This window comes from Benincasa hispida, chromosome 5, assembly GCF_027475165.1.
Source record: "Benincasa hispida cultivar pf3 chromosome 5, pf3_genome.v1.1, whole genome shotgun sequence".
NCBI classification, from domain to species: Eukaryota; Viridiplantae; Streptophyta; class Magnoliopsida; order Cucurbitales; family Cucurbitaceae; genus Benincasa; species Benincasa hispida.
In genome coordinates, this window is record NC_143482.1 from 43,579,936 (window position 1) to 43,596,000 (window position 16,065).

At 30.7% G+C, this 16,065-nt stretch overlaps 1 pseudogene across 1 annotated transcript; it reads right to left on the reverse strand.

Annotated features, from left to right (window-relative positions):
• Window positions 1–313: 313 nt before the first annotated feature.
• LOC120077169 (gallate 1-beta-glucosyltransferase 84A24 pseudogene) lies at window positions 314–1,980 on the reverse strand (annotated as a pseudogene). Its single transcript, XR_016529576.1, has one exon. The product of XR_016529576.1 is annotated as a gallate 1-beta-glucosyltransferase 84A24 pseudogene (transcript).
• Between the last annotated feature and the right edge of the window lie 14,085 nt (window positions 1,981–16,065).

A 16,065-nucleotide genomic window follows, 5' to 3' on the forward strand; every position in this document is an offset into this window, starting at 1 on the left:
ATATATTGATAGAAATTTAATACTATGATTGCAAAATAGACTCTTTTTTTTTTTCATAGTATATAAAAAAATGTTTTATAGTTCATAATAAAATAATTTATTATTATAATGTATAAGGACAAAAAGAGTAAATGAGACCTTTCCTTCTCATTTCTAGTGAGTATCAGAACAATAAAAATAAAATAAAATAAAATTATTTCAAATGAATTTAGTTCCAAACGTAAATAAGAATTGGAAATCATTTTGACCTTTTAAAATCTTAAGATTTGAAATCATTTTCAGTTAAAATGTATCTTTAAAGTTTAAAATTCTATTTCACACCAACTGAAAAGGATATTAACTCACTTTTAAAAGTACATAAATAAATCTCGTGATTTATGACCACCAACTTTATGACAATTTGGTACAATGTGATTTATGATCTCATCACACAAACAAGAGTTTAGTGTGACATTTTACTAAAGCTCACCTCTCGAACATCTCTGTCTAATCTCATCAACAAATTCTTCGAAGTTACGGGCAGAGGAGCCGCCGTCCACCACAGCCGCCGCTGCCGCCTTCTTCCATTTCAAAGCATTTTGCCTCAATTTCCTCTCTCCACCGCCGCTGATCATCACCTCCGTCAAACATCTCTCAATTTCATCCCTCGTAATCAACTCACTTGCCTCTGCTCCACGCGACAGCCTCACTCCAACTCCATAATCCTCCACCAGAAACTTGGCGTTCGTCACTTGATCCCCCCAATGCGGGAACGCCACCACCGGAACACCGTTGGCGACGGCTTCCACCGATGAATTCCACCCACAGTGCGTCAAAAAGCACCCAACAGATTCATGTGATAAAACCCGCTCTTGTGAGCTCCATTGCACTATTTTCCCCCTCTCCCCTGTTTTTTCCAGAACCTCTGCTGGCAAAATATGGCGTTTTAGATCGAAAAATTCAGACGGCGGTTTCAGGACCCATAAAAATGAGAACCCTGAATTGCAAAGCCCATAAGCAATCTCATCGATTTGCTCTTGTTTCAAGTAAACGATGCTTCCAAATGAAACGTAGACGACGGATTGTGGGGGCTTCGAGTTTAGCCACTCCATACAATCCTCTGGTTTTAGGCAGTCGACAGAGATCTCTGTTTCTAACTTTTGGGAGTTTAAGAACAATGGGCCAATGGGTTTTATTGGAATGGTTTTCGACATGTAATTGATGATTTCCTTCTCGAGTTCTTCGAAAGTATCCATCAAAATACAAAAGGGTATTGATAATTTACCAATTTGGGTTGACAGAGTTTTTCCCAAAATACCATAGATGTTATTGGGATGCAAGAAGCTTGGGATTTCATCGTTCTTCAAAAGCGGCAAAATCGGGAGCTGAACATCGACTTTGGGTTCGATTTCAGAAGGAAACGAGGAGAAATTGTGGAAATAATGATAGTAAATTGAGAACACAGCGCAAGATTGAACCCAGAGAATGGCACAGGGGATTTGAAGCTCCTCTGCAACTTCGTAAGTCCATGGCAAAAAGGGGTTTAAAATCAGGCAAGAAACCGGGCGGTTTTTGGCGGTTTGGTTCTTAATCAGATCGGTAAGCGATGGCCGGCCGGAGAGCTCGAGCTGGGCGACGACGCGGTCCAAGTTTATGTCCTTGAGATTAATCTCTCCGAGGCCATCTTCGAAAAATTCGAATCTGATGAAGCCATTACCGACGGAAGTAGGTTGGTCGCCGCCGCCGCGGATACCTCCGGCTTTCTGCAGTGTTTGACCGTAAAACGCCGCCGTGGAAATGGTGACGAGAAGGCCGTCGGCGGCGAGTTTCTTGGCTAGTCTGAGAGTGGGATTGATATGTCCTTGGCCGGGATAACACACTAGGAAGACATGGGAAGGAGATTGTTTAGAAGTCATATTGATTGTGGTCGTCAATGGCTTACTTTGAGGGATTATTTGTAGGGAAATTGGAATTGATTGACAAAATTATTAGGATACATCACTACCATGTAGAATTACAAATCTAGACATAAATGTATAATTGAGAAACTCCTTGAATTAAATAATTTATTAGACATATGAAGGTTTTGTAATTTATATCTAATTGTTTATTAGAATAGGACGGCTCACCAGTTGCCTTTTTTGTTGTCTCACTTTCGTGGACTTCTAATTTTCTACATGCCTAGCTTTTAGATGTGAGTGTGATCTACAAAACTTTATCCTTGTCTCCAATGTTTCACGACTTTTATTATAATATATGATCTTATTTGGTTAAAAGAAGAAAAGAAAAGCTTAAAATGGTAGGTTTGGAATTTTCTTTCTTCAAAAATTAGGTATGAAATTGATTTTCTTGAAATTTGAAAGGTGTCATTAATGAATCAATGTAAAATCACTCTTTAATACATTCATTTGCAAAAAAAATTTTAAAAAATAATAATAAAATATTCACGGCCAAAGAGAACATAACTTAATTAGCATTTATATATGTTAGCAGGCACTAAGTTTATAGTTCAAATTGTCTTGTAATTCCTTCAAATTTAGGAACCATATTTGAGAGTGATTCTAAATTGTCAAAATAATTTTTGTCATTTTCAAAATTATTTCAAATTCATTTATTTGTGGAAATAATTATTAAATTAATTTTGCATGATTAAAGGCATATTCAAAATAACTTTAAAGTGACAAAAGTTATTTTAACAATTTTAAAATTACTCCAAAACATGCATTTAAGCACTTTTTAATGGTATATTGGGAGTTTACTTGGAAAAAAATCAACATAATTTTATACATACAATAGGATAATAAAGAAAAGTATTACAATTCAACATAATTATGGTAGAATTTTCCATTTCAAGTAGGAAAAATCTTCCCCATTTCAACAAAATTTCGAGAAAATTTTGATTTTTTTTTTTGTCGAAATTAGCTATGTTAGCCCAATTCTAGTTTTTTCAATTTTATGATTCTGATTATAGACAATTGAATAATTTCATATGCCAATATCATTTCCAATGAAGAATGATGTTTTTTCATTGTGCCAAAATTTCTAGTTTTCAAATTTTCTCAATTTTTAGCTTTATTTTCAATCCAAAACATTTATTTTTAAAGAAATTGAAATATATATATATATATATATCCATTTCTTTTTAAAATTTTTGCTCTTGCATTGACATTTATACAAACATTATGATTCACATCTAAATATTATCTTATTTTATAGAAATGATGATTAAAATGTTCTAATCTTATTAGGTCAGAATCAAAGTTCTATTAACTAATTATGACAATTTTCATCCATTTTCATAATTTTTTTTCAAAATTTTCATCGATGTCAATAGTTGTATAAATATTTTTAAAATATTGATATCTCAATATTTCTATCCACATTCATATTTTAAATTTGAAAAGAACCAGAGTTATAATCTTGAGAAAAGGATATTGAAATGATCAGGTGAAGTCATCTTTTATAATTACAATAATAATTTATATTATTTTAAACCATTCTTTCCACTCTCTTCCCTTTTCCTTTTTCTATGCTGCACATTTTTTCCAATTAATATCATTAAAAAAAATGGTTCATTTATCATTTAGAAAGAAATGATAGGCTGTAAGCTCTAAAATATATTTTTTCATAAATGTACCTTTTTTAATATCATTCAAAGGTATCACTCCTCTTTTTTTTTTCCCCCCTAATAAAATAGGTTGACTCCTGCCATATCTTTTTTGGATTTTGTTATTTTTTAAGTGCACAATATGCCTTTTATTTTTCTCTATTACTAAATTCAATTCATACAATTTTAAAAATTATTAGGTAAAACTCATTCTTTCTTAACATAACTATGGTGTTAAATTTCGAGTAATATCTCTCGACATGTCGATAAGGTTGACATACCAAAGAGGAGAATTTTGAGACATTTTATTTCTTAAAAATTAAAATTAAAACAAAAATGTTACTATCAAAATTTAAAAGGTATATATATTTTTTTATTTATTTAAGATTGACCTTATCTATCACATATATTTTTGTCCATGAATTTTCTTTAATAAAGATTATTGTAGAAGTTGTTTCTTCCAACATTTTAACAAATAATATATAATAAACAAATCAAAAGTTTTTTGTTTTTAATATAACAACCTATGAAGTTGAAGATTCAAATTTTTACTTTGTTTAAATCGATAATATAATGTCTTAATTAAGTTGTGCTCAAGTTAAATCAAACATATATTTGAATTGAAAGCATAATTTTTTAACGTCATTATCTTTTAACATTAATAAATGAAAGATTATAGAAAAAAATATAGATCTATTTTAGTAATTATACTTACATCGCAATAATTCAGTATTATTCTCTTTCCAGATAATGAATGTATCAAACAATAATTTACTTTCATCTAGGCTGAGTTTTAATAACTATTTATTTTTTTAATTATATTTGTTTTCTCACAATTTTTCTACCATAATTTTTATCAAGTAAATATTTAAATTCTTAAAGCCAAGCTCCAAAAAAAAAATTTATTAAAAACCATATTTTGTTAGTTTCCACAGCTTGACATGAATTTTAAAAACATTCTAATTAGATTGTTGATATAATATTAAAATTTTCCATTACTTATCTATTTTAACTTTTGGGTTGGATTGATGATTGATTAAAATTTAAAAATACAACTTTTTCTGTGAGTATACCTTCTTTTGGAATATTTATAGCATATTTCTTTTATAAGCCCGTTTATTCATTCTTACAAAATCTAAATTTTCGTAATTTATTTGTCAAAAATTTTACTAATAATTTTAAGTAGATGTTGAAGGAAGCAAAGAAATCAATATGTAAAAATAGTGTTTTTAAACTTATTTTCGAAAAAAAACAAATTGTTTTGAAATGGACCTTATCATTTAATTTTTTTTAATTGTTTTAGCAGTTGCAGTAATTCTAAACTAAAGTCTTAATTATAGTACGAACATTTTTTTGACAAAAATGGAAAAGGATTTTTTTTTCTTTTGAATATTTTTTATGAAAAAATGGAAAGGGAAATTAATTACAGCATCATTAGCGGTAGGAAATTATCTTATTCACGAAGTAAAGCAAATACTAAACTTTGATTTGGCCATAATCATATGATATCACCCATGACGACTATGTTTTTTGGACTATAAGGGAACATCATGGAAATGGAAATTAACAAGAGGTGTATATAAATAAATTATAACTAAAACTTTGATTACCTATTTATTTAATTTATCTTTTTGAAACTTGATACTTTGAAATTTCAAAAGAAATTAAACAATAGTAATAAAAAGAACTTTGAACTTTGTGACTTTTTTTAATAAAAAAATAAAATAGAACATAAAGTAGGAGAAATTTTTTTTGTATACGGTCGTAAGGAAACTTTTATCTCTATTGATTGCCACGATAAAGAAATAGAAAATTTTCACACATAGAAAAAATGTCAAACTATTTATAGAAATAATAAAAGAAAAATATTGATAAACATTGATAGACATTGATATACTTCTATTAGCTATCAGTAATAGACTTCTATCAGTTTTTATCACTGACAAACATTAATAGACTTCTATCAGCTTCTACCAAAGAAAATTAAAATTTTGCTATTTTGTGTAAATAGTTTCCATTATTTGTCTATTTTTGAAAATCTGCCATTTAATATTTAAGAATTATGTAATAGTAATATTTAAAAATCATGTAGTTCATGAAATAAATAAATAATAAATTAATATACTGTTGACATGTCAAATTATGAATGGTTATTAGAGACAGTGTCTGCAAGAGGAATGGTCGCCAATACTATACCATATGGAAAATGTTAAATAAAATCTAGTATTTCCTGTTGTGAAATTGAGGAGCACGACAAGAAGACGGATATGGAGAAAATATAATATAATAATATTACATATATAAAATAAAATAACTAAAATTATAGAATGGGATAATATGAAATTAGTAGAATTTTGAAATGGAATTCTCACCAATGTATGTATGATTTTAAGATCCATCAAATACCATTATTTATAGACAAAGTGGCAAGTAGTATGTGGACTTACATGGACACCAAGCATGAATAATTCAAAGCACAAGGACAATATAAGGGTGACACATGACTTTTGGGATACTAAACAATGGACATCTATTTATTATTATAATATTCATAATACTCCCCCTTAGATGTCTATATATGTATGAAATATGTCTCATTAAAATCTTACTAGGAAAAACCCAATGAGAAAAAACACTAAGGAAGAAAAAATAGTACAAATTTCATAAAATATATACTCCTAAAAGAATACAATACATTTACTCCCCTCATGAAAACATCATTTAAGATCTCTGAGTCGACGCATTCCAATGTCATGCACCAATTTTTCAAAAGTTATGGTTGGTAATGCCTTTGTAAATAAGTCTGCCAGGTTATCCTTCGAACAATTTTTTTGTACAGTGATGTCGTCATTTTATTGAAGAGCATAAGTTTAGAAAAGCTTCAGTGAAATATGTCTTGATCTATCTCCTTTAATATATCATCATTTGATTTGGGCTATGCAAGTCATGTTGTCTTTGTATAATATTGTTGGAAGATTTTTATTAGAAGACAAGCTACACGTTTCACGAATGTACTGAGTCATTGACCTTAGCTATACACATTCTCGACTAACCTCATAAATTGCAAGAATTTCAACATGATTTGAGGAAGTAATCGTTATGATCTGTTTCACCGATCGCCATGATATTGCAGTTCCTCCACATGTGAATAGATAACCTATTTGAGATCTAGTTTTGTGTAGATTAGATAAATATCCAGAATCTGCATAACTAACTAGATCAAAATTTGATTTATTTGAATAAAGAAACCCATATCGATGGTTACTCGGAGATAACCAAGTATATGCTTTATCTTGTTCCAATGTCTTCTTATTGGAAAAGAATTATATCTTGCTAAGAAATTTACTGAAAATGCAATATCTGGTCTTGTATTATTAGCAAGATACATAAGTGCAGTAATTGCACTAAGATATGGTATTTCAGGACGAAGAAGTTCTTCATTATCTTCTCGAGGTCGAAATATATCTTTCTTTATATCCAATGAATGGACTTCCATTGGAATATTTAATGGATGTGCTTTGTCAATATAAAACCTTTCCAAAAAAATTTATGTATACGTTGATTGATGAATAAATATTTCATCTGTTAAATGCTCAATTTGTAAACCAAGGCAATTCTTTTTCCAAGTTCTTTCATCTCCAATTCTTTCTTAAGATATTTTATTGCCTTTAAAAGCCCTTCAAGAGTTCTAATTATATTCAAGTCATCAACATATACATTTATAAAAGAAAATCTGAATTATGATGTCTTTATAAAAACACACAGATATATTGAATTATTTTGATATCCTTCTTTCAATAAATATCCACTGAAACGATTGTACCCCATCCGTCCTAATTGTTTCAATTCATATAGTCTCTATAACTTTATTGAATACCATTTCTGGAAATTTGATGTACATGTTTCAAGTACCTTAAGTCCTTCTGGGATTCTTATATAAATATCATTATCAAGAGGTCCATTTAAATATGTTGTGATTACATCCATAAGATGCATATCCACATTTTTATACACAGTCAAACCAATTAAATATCTTAATATAATTGCATCCACCGTCGTAGAATATGTCTCCTCAAAATCAATACCAGGTCTTTATGAAAAACCATATGCAACTAGTCTTGCTTTATATCTTGTGATCTCATTATTTTCATTTCTTTTCCTCACAAATACCCATAGGTTTAACATCTTCTGGTGTTCGGACTACTGGTCCAAAAACCTGACGTTTTGAAAGTGAGTTTAATTTTGTCTCGATTAATTCTTTCCGCTGAAGCCAATCTTTTCTATGTCGACATTCTTCAATAGACTTTGGTTCAGGATCTTCATTTTCAGATATAATATCAAGAGCAACATTATATGCAAAAATGTTGTCAATAATTACAATAGTTCGATTCCATCTTTTTCCTGACATGACATAGTTTATTGAAATCTCATTATTATCTTTAGGTATTTTACCTTCCTCACTAGTCATGTTGAGGATTTTTTTTATGAGTATTTACATCCTCAACCAAGTCTTTTTCATTATCAATTATTTTTCGTTTTCAAGGATTTTTATATTTGGACCCCACTGGTCTACCCTCTTCTGGCGTGTTCTAGATTCATTAATGACAACTTGTTGTGTTGGGATATTAATTTTTTATGGAACATTTGCAGCTGGTATATATGACTTAGTTACTTTCTTTGCATCTATAAATACATCTGATACTTGCTTTGCTATATTTTGTAAATGAATTATTTTCTGAACTTCAAGTTCACATTGATCTGTATGAGGATCTAAATGAGACAATAACAATGCATTCCATGTAACTTCTTTTTCCAATCTCTTAATTCCTCCCTTAATGTTGGAAATTTGTCTACAATCAACAAATCATGCAGTAAATACATCACCCATCAGGGGTTCAAGATATTTAATAATTGATAGGGAATCAATAACTAATAATTAATTAAAATTAAACTAAATTATTTAATTTAATTTAATTAAATAAGAAGTGGGTGAAGTGAGAGTTATTCCCATTACACGTTAAAGAAGGGGATAAGTTATTAAATATAATTAAATTGATTTCATTTAACTAATTAAATATGAAGTGGGTGAAGTGGGAGTTGATATACACTTGATGTAGAAATGGGAGAAGTTATTTTCTCCTTGAGTAGTTCATTCTCTCCTTTTAGAAATCTCTCAAGTTTTTCACAGAGAGAGATCTATACTGGAAAGCTCTCCAAAAACCACAAATTCCATTTACTCTTTCAAAAAGTTGGTTCCCATGAACTGGTCCTTACCAACAGAATAGCAGGAAAGATTCGATAGTGGCATCTTCATACTATTCATGAAAGATCGATTCGTTGAGGAATTGTGAAGACCTAGAGAATTTTGAAGAATGGTTCTCCAAAGGTATGTGTTCGCGCGAGGTTTCCAGAGAAACTTAATTCATGGATTTGAACTTATGCTGGTGTTGATGTTGATGCGATGTGGTTCAATCTCTAACATTTGATCCTCTAATTCTCTCTTGGTTGAATGAATGTGCTTGACTTGAAGAAGAAAAGCACTGGACGTTCTTAAAAGTAGAAGTCTTGGAAGAGTTTTTTTGTCTTCAAGAGGAGCTTCAGAAGTCTTAAGAGTCTTCTACTTGTTGGTGAATTCTCTATGGGCTCTTTGGAATGTAGAATTGTTGATCCCGAGAGCTTCTCTATTTATAGAGTTCTCAACTGGGCTTCATGGACTTAGGCTTGGTTGACCCATAGATCTGGCTCTTGGGACCAATAAGTTGGATTTGAGTTTAGTTGATCCATGAGTATGGCTCTTGGGCCCAATTAGTTGATTTGGGTTTGATTTGACATCTAGGTCAAATTCAACCTATTTTTGCGTTTAGGGACTTTAACCCAAGTAATAATAATATTAAATTGGACCAAGTTAATTTTATCTAATTCAACGGTCACGATGAAACCACGTGGCACAATTTGGGGCACATGTCAACTCCTAATTGGTCCCAAATTTAATATTTTGGAATTTCATCATTAATTTAGTAAATGATGTGACAATTTGTGGTTGGTCTAAAATTTCTCCTTCAATATGTTTCTTCTTCCCTCAAATTTCATGCTTAACATACTACATGTTGATGTATGTTTCTTCTTTTTAGTGTTGTAATTTTAAAACAAAATCAAAGCACAATGATCATTTGCTTCCATTGTGGGATTCGATTTCTTCAACGTGCTTATTAAATCATGCAACCATATAATATAACATTTATATTAAATATAATGAATGAACATGTTTATCCTAAGGTGAGATTTTAAACTATGTGGCATACATTATGCAATATATTTTAATTTAATCATACATTACATGCATAACTTAAACTAAATAGCAAAATAGACCGAACTTGCAACCCCTAAAAATTAATTAAATTATTATAATCATATATAAAAATTACTTAATAAAAAAATAAAAATATAACAAAAGAAAATAAATTGTTGGAACTATCCCACTAGGCTCAAACCCACATCCTGGAGGTACTAGAACACGCGTGCAACCGCTTGGAGCATCACGACGCCTTGCACCTTTGGCCAAAGCTTTTCGCAACGCAGCACGGTGCACCACTGCACTTAGCGATAGCATCGTGGCACTATTGCCTAGCAGAAAGGCACTAGTGCTTCTAATGTGCAACGCTACGCAAAGCACCGTAATGTTTTGCTTGGTGCTGCGACATAGAATGCCAAATTCTGCTCTGTCGTCACTTGATCTACTCTGTTCTTAATCTCCTTCCTCAGCAACTCTTAGCAAAACTCACGACATGGACTTACATACTCGATTACTAAATTTAAATGCCCAAAACACGAGGTCCTTACAATTGATCTCATAAAAAGCAGCAATCTAAGATGTCAAATTCAAAATTATCTATTTTGGAAAATCCAACATTCATAATACAGAGAACAACCCATCTTTCTCTATTTTTCGATTCCAAAACGAAAAAAATGACACATTTTGGCTCTGATACCAATTGAACGAATCAAATTCCAATGCGGAAACATACGAATGCTGGTGCCATTGAATTCAATTTTGGAAAATCAAGAAAAAAAGAGAAAAAAACATAAAAAGTATAGGATAAACAACTTAAAGGCTTACCCTTGAAGACTGTCTTCAACGAAAATCCTTCCCATATGAACTCTCACAAACTTCGAACCTCTTCCTCGATCAAGAACCAACTAAGCGGTCACAACCACTAGTAATACCTTATTATTCCCTTGCAAGTACCGGATGGTGGGATCCAAGCTTTTGAAGAGGGAAGAACAATTTTTACAAAAGGAATTTTTTCTATAAAATACTTTTTAGAGAGAGCTTTTGTGTGAATGCCAATTAAGGGAGATCTTACAAATAATATCTTAACCTCAATGTTCGGCCCAAAAATGATGTCGTTAGTTTCAAGCTTAGCCCTAAACAAATAAAATTTGTAGAACACGTATAACTACTAATCCTAACACGTAGTAATAGTGGAAGCACGAGGTCGATCCTCAGGGAACCTCTTTTAACTAGCAAACTTGACTCTTAAATTCCAATTTGGGGGAGGGAGTTGAATTTTTAGAAACAAAGTAAAACTAAAACTAGTATTATACGAATTTTGTAAGAAACTAATAGTAGAGAGCATAAAAGAATTCTTGCTAAGATTTCAATGTAAAAGATCTTGAGCATAAAAGAATTCTTGCAATTTGATTGTTCCATAACCCATTAGAGACATGCCCTGATGTCCCAATTAGTTAATTGACCTAAAACTGTTAATTAACCCTAATTTAGTACTAAAATGCTTCAAAAAGACATTCCACATCAAATTCCTAAATTGCATTAATTCTACGGTTTTCTAGGCTATGACATGCTTGAAATACTATAGAGGAAATTCAAGAATGATTTATTTGAATATTCTAAACTAGTCATGCTTTCAAGAAAATAGGAAAAAATCTAAATTTTTATTCAAGATTTCTAATTCTTGAAACTTCATTACAATTATGCTATAGAGCCATGTACTTTTACATACAAAAATCTAACAAATTTGAGGTGTCAACTCATTTCTAACAGATTATATTGAAATTAAAATCAAGAACATTCAAGAACAATCAATTACACAAGATGAAAATACAAGAAAAAGCCTCAAGACTTTACTAACCTAACAAATTCTCCAAGAAAGAAGATTACCTAGCAATGAAGTGGTAGATTCTTGAAGAAATCCATTGAATCTTTAAGAAATGATACAAGAATTGAAGAAATTACAGAAATTTCTCTCCAAATCGTAAAAACTGATCTTTGAATCCTAAAAAATGGTCTCTCCTTCGTTCTAAAATGAATTTCATGAAAAACTGGATTTTAATGGCTGGTCGCAGTGTTGTGACCCTGGAGTGATGCTGGCTCGACGCTCACTTGTGTAAAGGCACGCAAGCATGGATTTTTATTTTTTCATCAATATCCGTAGTATTGCGACGTTGTTAGGTAGCGTTTCGACGCTACCCTGTATGGCTGAATTGAGCATGCTACTGCCTTTCAGCGTTGCTCAACACTGGTTGGAGGGTTGTGATGTTGCGTCCAATAGCATTTTAGTAAATATTTTAACTTTCTTCAATTATGTTGATTTCTTGGTCCTTTTTGCTCCTTTTTATTCCAAATTTCTTGTAATGACTCCAAAATACTCCAAGGATTATTTTACCTATAAAATTTACATTTAAAGCAAACGAATAACATAAAATCGAGCGATTTAACATTTAGAACATAGCTCTTTTCAAAACCTATTACTCAACTTCTCTGCACACTTCTCAACTATGAGAGAAGAAGAAATTAATTGGAGAAGTTATAACTTCCTTCCATTCCAGGATAGATAACCCCAATAGGAGTTATCTTTTATTTATATATAATTAAATAAGTGATATTAATTAATTAACAATTAAATATAATATATTTAATTATATTTGAATCATATTCAAATATTATTCTCTCTCATAACCTATAGTTTTAATACTAATCTCATTCACATAATTTAACCTATAACTTTATAAAAATCTCATTCATATAATTAATATTTGAATCCTATTCAAATATTTATCTCTCTTATATAATAAAGTTAATTTTGATTCTCATTCAAAATTAACTTTGTATGATAATGTATCCATATATTGTATCTCATACAGTTAATTTATATTTCCTCATTTAATTTGAATAATTTAAATTAATAAAAAATTAAATGATACTTGTTTTATCCTTAGTGAGCTAGCAAAGAGACCTAATAGACCTACAGATTAAAAGTTTCAATGATACGAGATTAATTAATTAAATTCTTTAATTAAATTAGTCAACATTCGAGTTACACCACTAAAGACCCACAGTTACACTCTTCACGTTGTAGATATGTTTTTGTGTTCACGGATATAATTATCATTAGTAAGTCAACATTCACGAATATAATTATCAATAGTAAGTCAACCTTCATTAACTGCGAGTCACTCCACTACTTTATTCATATAACTTGTCATGTCTAACTTCTAGGAATACTTGTTGAAAAAAATAGAAGTTGTCTTTCTCAAACAACTAAATATCGTTATGAGTTTCTAAGAGAAACTTCTTCACTGCGAAATGAAGAACTAGATGGCTAAAAAATATGTGAAAGTAACAAGGGACTTTTCACTTTAATAAACCTCCCTTTGAAATGAAGTGCATAGTTTGAAATGAAGTGGGTAGTTGTATTTATAGAGAAGAATAATCCTAATCCTAAATTATTTGGGATTCTATAACTGAAGTAGTAAATATATTAGTTTTCCTTTTTTAATATGATAGTTTATCTCATTAGGAAATTTATTTTTTAATTAATTAGAAAATCAATAATTAAAATAGTAGATAGATTAGATTTTGTTTTGAATAAGACATTTTCTCTAATTAGAAAATCCATATTTAATTAATTAGAAAATTTATAATTAGAGTAATAGATAAATTAGATTTACTTTTTGAATATGCTATAATCTAATTAGGAACTCTACATTTTAATTTACTAGAAATTCCATAATCTAATTAAATTAAGCATCCATATTCAAATTAGAAAATCCAAAATCTAATTAAATTGTGCATCCATATTCTACTTAAACTTGAAAATCAAGAATAAACTCAGACAACACTAAAAATGAGTCATCTTTCTCTTTTTAATTCTAAGTCATGTCTATGTTTTAATGTGTTTATTTAGTATTTTTTTGGATTTCAGACAACTAAGAGGTATAATTAATCGTTATAGACTATTCAGGATTAATTTGAAGCAATTAGGAGCTAAAAATGCTATTCCGGCTTCAAATGAGGCAAAATGACGAAAATGCCCTAAAGGCACAGCGCTCAATGCCACACGCTTTTTCTAGAAGCACCAGATTTTGGTGCAGCGTCGTGGTGCTACGTACTTTGATGAACACACGTGCACAATAGCGCTGCAGCGCCTTCGCAACTAATATATAAAGAATTCTTCATTTTAGGGCAGGAAAATCAACCCCCAATTTGGCCTCCAGTCGATTTCTTCCACTTTTCTCTCTTCCACTTGTATTTTTCTCTATTTTCTTCACTCTTCTCATGTAATTAATGGAAAGATGCTGGAATTTGTCTTCTCCATCCCCATAGGAAGGCAAGTTCTAATAATTTTTTAGTTTAGGGGATTTTGGAATAATGTAATTTTGGGAGTATTATTTAATTGCAATTTTCATATCTTAGCTATGGGATTGTCTCTGTTTATCTTGCTTAATCAATTATATCATCTCTTGATTGATATAATTGCATGCTTAGGATTATCTAGCAATATGTGACATAAAATTGTCCATAAGAAGCGATAGGTTAGTAGGCTTGCAATTTGTTGTCTAAAACGAGTTGTTCTATTCCTATCAACCTAGAGAAAACCATAGTGAGTGTTTAATTAGACGATGGAAATTAAATATTCCTAGCATAAGCCCTAGAACTTTGTGGCTGGTTAATCATGTTTAATATGGATTCATTTGAGCATGTTTAGCTAATTAGGTAATTATGACCATTGGTTGGATGTCCAATCAATTGGGCTAGGCATAGTTAAGAAACTAAAATTACATTAAGCATTCGATGATCAAATTACATTGAACAATTCCAATTCCCTTAACCTAGGTCGTTTCCTTTAATTACATTTTTATCTTTATTTTCCTGCACTTTACTTTTATGCAATTTGTCTTATTCAATCCACACTAACCCCCTCAATTTTACCACTTTAACTAAAAATGAGCTTTGAGAAACTAATCTTCTACACTTCCTTGTGGTTTGACCCTAGACTTGCTGCTTGTACTACTATTAGTATATGTAGTTTGTTCAGTGATTTATAAATTTTATTTGATTGGCGGAGAGAGGTTTGTGACACCCACTCTTCGACTTTTCAAACTCCAATTCCCCTCCTTTGACTTAAATATAAATTTCTCTTATCAACTCAATTTAAATTAACTATCTTCTCTAATTTGGCATCAAAATTAAAATTAAAGAACTATAAATCCAATCAATTTAAGATGCTTAAATTAACATTACTGAAAACTTGAGATGTTATATTCGAACATAGTATCCTTACCAAGAAGCGATTAATGGTCGAAGAAGGAGAGTTTAAAGTGACCTCTCACCCAAATCCTAAATTTAGAATATCTTTAAATTAAGGTCACATTTCCCTTGGGGAATGGGTATAAATCAATCTCATTTTGGTTAGTGGACTCCATCTGATTACTTTAGTTTTTGTCTAAACGTCCATCTGTAATTGTAATTAAACATGAGCTCCACTGTACCATCCATAATCAAATCTTATAAACTGATTGAGATTTGGAAGGTCCTCAATCTAATGTGTTTGATTATGTAGTGGGACTCACACATTTTGTAAGAATAGTTTTTGTTGAATTTCCATCTTTTACCCTTGGAAATTCGGAGATACGGATTTACGGATGCATCCATAGGTAGCAAATGAGGACATTCTAACAATTCTATAACCCCATATGATAGTCTTACTGATCTATCAGTTCTTATTGTGTACTTGATAATGATAACAATACTGATGGTTTTATCGATTTGTGTTTATTTGATCGGTTCGAATGTTGATTTTTTTTAATTTTCTTATAACCACATTCCTGCTACACTTATTGATCTACCGATATCATGTTACGTAGATTAAGATTTAAGTCACTCCATTCATTGCATGCATATGAAATTACCATTTCGCTCTATGCAATTGAAGGGATTGAATCTCAATGCGGAAGCAATTTAACACTGTGTCTTTGAATTGGGATTGCGAAAATCACAAAACTGATTTACAGAAACATTAAGGCTAAGCATTCAATTAAGGGAATTTAGGAGAAATACCTTTGAAAACCAATTTTTTCAAGAACTTTCATGAAATTCTTCTGCATGATCCTCCGAGGTCATGAACGGAAAGACACCACCACAAGGTTACCCGACTATTCTCAAGAAGGATCAAGGATGG